Source organism: Talpa occidentalis, unplaced genomic scaffold, assembly GCF_014898055.3.
Source record: "Talpa occidentalis isolate TD23 unplaced genomic scaffold, MPIMG_talOcc4v2.1 talOcc4.5, whole genome shotgun sequence".
NCBI classification, from domain to species: domain Eukaryota; kingdom Metazoa; phylum Chordata; class Mammalia; order Eulipotyphla; family Talpidae; genus Talpa; species Talpa occidentalis.
In genome coordinates, this window is record NW_023604861.1 from 116,676,466 (window position 1) to 116,682,465 (window position 6,000).

A 6,000-nucleotide genomic window follows, 5' to 3' on the forward strand; every position below is an offset into this window, starting at 1 on the left:
TGCTTTGTTTTATTTTGCTAATATTTCTCACTTTGTTCCACAAAATTTTTAAGGTAACAGCAATTGTCTTCCTGACAACACTTTCATTCTCATTTTGGGCACTTTGAAGCTGATGTGAATCCTTGCCCCTGAATTCCTTCTGTGGTTCTGTGGTACAGAGAATCCCCCAGAAGCCAAAGTAAAACCCTCTTGCTAGGAGGGCTGCAGGACTTGATGAAAGTGCATATGCAGAGGTTGCTGTCACCAGTTTCTCTAGGTCTGAAAGGGTTTGTCTCTCCAGAGTGATCCATGGTCCAAATTCCTCCGAAAAGCCAGCTCACGCAGCTCTGCTTGTCAGGAAAGTATGAGGAGTCTGTTCAATTGTCCAGAGCTTGTCTCTCTGAACTGAGAAAGCAGAGTTCAGAGCTTTAGAGAAAAGGGTATTTTTGCCCCAATCCTCAGTCTAAGCACATGCTAAGCCTGCAGGATGTAAGGGCTCCTTCGATACCAAGGAAGGGGTAGCCTGTGATCAGCCTTTATCCTAGTACCCCCAGATCCCCAATAAAACTCACCCTTACCAGATAGCCTTGACAGGAGGCCAGTTATTACTGTAGTTCAAGAGGGAATCAAACTGACCTTTCTAATCACATTGGCTCATCATGTGTTCACAGAAATGGTCTCCTGTGACCTTTACAGTGATGGTTCCAACATTTAGGAAGTTCCAAGGAAAGGAAGGAAGTTGCCAGGAACAGAGTTGACTATAAATAAGCAAGTTCAGAAACACCTGTAGGGGATGATTTTCTAAGAAACAAGAAGTCTGGTGAGGGTTCCAATGTTCCCCCACAGAAGAGCACTCTGATATTATGTTTCCATGTGAAAGTATAAACTGGGACCAGTAACTGTTACTATTAATCATTGCCTTAAACTTTAGAAAGTCTGATTGCACAGGTCTGGCTAGGGCCAGAAGTGGGCATTTTTATCAAACCCATCAGCTGATGTTGGTGTAGGTGGTCTGTGGGCCATACTCTGGAGTACTATGCTGCAAGGAATTGTGAGTCACCACCCCAATCACAGACTAACGGGAGAGCACCGTAACTGGATTCCAGGCCAGGCCTTGCCACACTGTGTCTTAGCTTTGGGCAAAGTTATTTAATTCTCCTACATTGAAACCCTCAGGACCAGATGGTGGCCTCTAAGAATTTAGTTGAAGGCTGCTTTCTAAATTATGACCCAAATGCCTGCAAAGTATGAAGGCTGACCCAAAGGATCAGAGAGGGGGGGACTTCTCTATCATGTCCTGAAAATTCACTGCAGTTGTCTAGTTCAGAAAACCTAAAGGCCAAGGAGGACTCTCATGTCCAAAGCTGCAGTCCTGACATCATAGGTCTTAGGGTACAAGAACTGCAGTACTAGAGCTCTTTTCTTTGCCAATTTTCAAATGGACAAAGTCATTTCCAAATGGAGAAAAGGGGAAAACAACAGATTTATTTAGTGCTTTATATGCATTACCTTTTAAATAGTCAAAAAACCCTAGAAGCATTAGCCCCACTTTGAAGATGAGAGAATTGAGAATCAGATTGAATAACTTGTTAGGTTCCCAAGGTCACATAGCTATTGAATGTTTAAACAGAAATTTGAACTCATGCTTGGCAAGGTCAAAGATTCAGGTTCTTTCCACAAAATTGTTCATAATTAAAGTGTTTGTTATGGCCATTCTGAAGGCCTGCATGCTTCAAGACACTCCAAATATTCTCACCCCTGACCTTTATCCATACCTGTTAACTAACTCCTCAGTTTAAAAAATCTCACATCATCCTTGATCTTTCTTCAGTCCCTGATATCCAACCAATCCTCAGTTGTACTCATTTCCTTTTTTCAAAGATTTATTTATTTATGCATACAAGAACTGGGGTGCAGGCCAGAGGTGCAGGGGGGTAAGAGTATTCACCAGAGAGAGTGAGGAGCAGAACAGGCAGACTGACTGAAATACACTGCTGAGGGGCGCAGTGGGCAAGACAGAAGTGGTCTGCTGTGCCATGTGTGTAGCTCCCAGGCCGGGTATCAAACTCATGCTGCAGAGGCTGCGGACAACTTCACAGTGCTGTGCTTAACCCCTTATGCCAGCAGGGAGGCCCTGTACTCATTTCTTATCACCACAGCTTCTTGCCCCCCAAGAGTTAAATATAGTGCTGTCACTTCTCATGGGCCCACTAGGACCTTTCTGGGCCACAGTTATTCCAGCCACAGCATTAAGACCAGTGAGCCCTAGAGCACCCAAAGTATTCCTAGAGGCTCCCATAGTGGGCAAATCCTCAAATACTTAGAGGCATTTGTGTACTAACTTATTTGAGACCTCTCCCCCAATGGACCCCCATATCTCTTCTCAATCACGGCAGAGATGCAGAAAACCTGGGTCAGTGCCCTTCAATTAGCGGTGACCCCTCAAACCTCAACTTCCTGATGATAGTGATTATTCTGGGATGCTGGGCACCCCCTAGTGGGAGTAATGGGAGAGAAGACAGATGCTGTTTTCAATAATCCATCCTCCCCCAACTTCCTGCCTGCAGTGGCCCTTGCCTTCCAGCCCATTTCACCGTTCTTGGAATGATTCATTCTTCCCACAATGACTGAGCCGTTTGGCCCATAGAGCCATCCCTGTCTTTACAGACATAATGAACTATAAAATTAAGCAGAAGGCAACTCAGGCAGAACAGCAGGAAAAAAACTTCCTATGGGGAGAGCTCTTTAGACCCTGAAATCCCTTATAAGGCACACTGAGTAATACCTAACTGGACTGTGCAAAACAATAGAAAATATCTTAGAAAGATATTTTTGGAAGTGAGGAGGGTGAGGGAAAGGTTACTTTTGTGATTCATGATATATGTTAATACACTTGCCTGACATTCTCAGCCTGATTCAAGACTTGTGCTATGTCTTACTTCTTCCAAGCCCAAAGGAACACCCAAAACGCACCCATTTTGAAACATGCCTGTGAAGCCCTCTCTCAGCCAGAGCAGCTCATCTGTGGACAGAGCACTACCAGGGGCCTTCTGTACATTTGTGCACCATTATTCACTCTCTAAAATCACTGACAGAGCATCCTCTCCAGACATAGCCTCCTACAAACCCCCTACTGTGTCATGCCCAATAAACCATTTTCTAAGTACCTAAAATATGCAAGTAGACTTAATCTTACGTGTTTTTAAGATCTGCCCACATCTAGTTTAGTCCCTTGTCCAAGGAAGGGCCTTTATTAAATATGGGGGTGTTAACATGCTTGAGTGCAAGCACTGAAAATTCTTCTGAGCATATTCACAGTCCTTATTTTAGTTAAATATATTATCATTTACTCACTGGGCAGGGGTCAGTGTCAGTCTATCTCATCCTGGGGCTCAGTGTCTGTTCCTGGGGGACACTGCAATTACAAAGCATCCCACTTCTATACACCACTCTGATTGCTTTGATCTTCTGGTTCTTGCATTTGAGTCATCAACTCGTGAGTGCAGCTCAAGTTGGCCCTTGCTGGTGAGTTCCCTGAAACCTTGCCCCTAGTGCTGGCCACTCCAGCACTAGATTTTCTCTGTAGTGGCGACTACCTCCTCTTGAACAACTGTTTACATTATTGAACCTCTTCATCTTTTCTCTCAGAGCCATTCAATGGCTTCTGCACTCTGACAACTAAAAACTCTGCAAGAATCTCTCCCCTCAAGTATTTCCTTCTTTGTGTCCAAATTGGCAGCTTTCCAGACTCACCAGAGAGGTCTTGCAGAATGAAACCCTCTGTGGAGGGTCAGAGGAAAGATTGGACACAAGTTCATTGCTCATCTGGGAGAAAGAGAAAAGTTCAAGGATGTTCCTGCTGGCTCAGCCTCTTGGGCCTGACGGCAGAGGCTGGGTCTCCTTCCTGCATGATCTGGGGTTGAATTAAAGGCGCTTGTTTTAGTCAGGAGACCTTTGAACTTCACTCTGAATGGGACACTCTAATGCAGAGTTAGGTTCTCAGCCAGCAGGAAGGACACACTGACCTCTAGCCCCATGGCTTCCCCAGCCTGGGAAGACACAAAAGCTAGATGAATTAGCTGAGCCCCCTGGAGTGCTTCTGTCCATGCAAACTGTTCTTAATCATGTAGGCTGGTCCTGACTCTGTAAAAGGTGATGATGTGTTTATATGCTCAGAGGAGAAAACATATGGAGAACGAACATGAAGGGGAATAAACGTAAGTCGTGGCTGCATTGGTGACTGGAAGGGAAGTCATCCTTGACTTAACCTAGATCTGACAGAGATCTTCCACTGCAGTTAGGGAACTTCTGCTACTTTCATCTTTATTTCAAAAGAAATAAAAGCCAAATCATACATTTAAAGATGAAGATGCATTCATCGGGGGTGGAAACTCTAAACAAGCTGTTGCATTTCAAACAGATACTAGGATAGGAAAAACTGAACACTTAACTTGCTAGTAGAATTGTTTTTTCCACCATGGATTAGATTAGACATCAAAGAGAAAGTTACAAAAAAGTATGCTTCATGCAGACTAAGAAGCATTAATTTGGGCTGTCTGCAGTGAGCTGGAGTCCTAGCATTGGATTATGTCCAAGAAAAAGCAAATGCTGTGCAAGCAGAGCAGTGATGGGAAATTCAGGTACATGATTTTTTTGGTAAAGATGAGGCGACGGTGGCTCAGCAGGTCCAGAGCTGCACCAAGCAGAAATCAATGGTTATGCAGCATGGAAGGTGCCTAGACGGTTGGGTCCTTAAAGAACCAACCCATGGCCCTTGAATTAGGTCCTTAAAGAACCAACAGTAAGCCCCCAAAGCAGTGCTTGTGGACTGGGGGACAGGTCTAAACTGCTAGCTAGCGCTACAGCAAGTTGGATACACATTATCTGCTAGTATCCCCAAGGGAAAGGAGTTATGCGCCAGCTGGAGATCTCTCAGGAAAGACAGGCATGTAGCTATTGGATGATGTCCAAGGAAAGCAGGTGAGGGCTTGAACTCTGGCCAGAGAAGTAGGGTGTGTAACACCTGAGGAAGCTGGGTGCAAGTTGCTAGGACTACACTCCAGCAGGGAAGGACGGGGTGTGGTGTGCCCATGAAGGGTGGGTGTGAGCATTCCAGAGCCTAGAAAATGTTTATGGAAGAAGCTTCAGTCAATACAGAATACAAGTCACCATTGAGATTAAACCCTTTGTCCAGCTGAGTTTCTGGTTCTTTCAAAGCTACTACAGAAAGATGTTCTCAATAAAGTTGAGATAGGTCGTAAATTGGATGAGACAGGTCATAGATTGGTCAGAGATAGGTCATAGATTGGATGAGACAGTCACATCTACAGCATAGAGCCAAGGACACAAGGTCAGCCTTTTTGACTTGAAGTAGGTAGCTAGTGTTTCTGAATTATCAATTATCATAACCTAAGTACAAGGAAGAATTTCAGGTCTTCCTCAACTCAGTTTTCCTTCCCTCACTACTTTTTTTTTTAAGATTTATTTATTTATTTATACAAGCACTGGGTACAGTCAGAAGCGTGGGAGGGTGAGAGGATTCACCAGAGCCAGAGCGGGGAACAGAACAGGCAGACCAATGAAATACACTGCTGAGGGGAGCAGCAAGCTTGGCAGGAGAGGTCTGCATGCCATGTAGGACCCTCGCCAGTGGCCGGGGATTGAATCGGCGCTATGGAGGGCTGTGGGCAGCTTTGCAGCCCAGCGCTCAACCGCTGCGCCACCAGGGGAGGCCCTCCTTCCCTCCCTTCTGGGAAAGCTATTATCCACTCTACAGTGTCCTTTCCAGTCTTTCTTTTTTGTGTTATCCTTTTCCCCATTTATTTTGAGTAGAGCCAATTCATACCACCCCCAAATCCATGTTCAGCAGTGTCACATTGACAGCTTACAATCAGCCATGGTAGGAGTGCTCATAATACAGAAATTGGCAAACACCACAAATCAGAGCCTTGGTTTGTTTTTTTTTTTCCTAGAGAGCTAGCTGTTAAATACTTACCGCTAGAAAAAGGAATCCTCTTACAT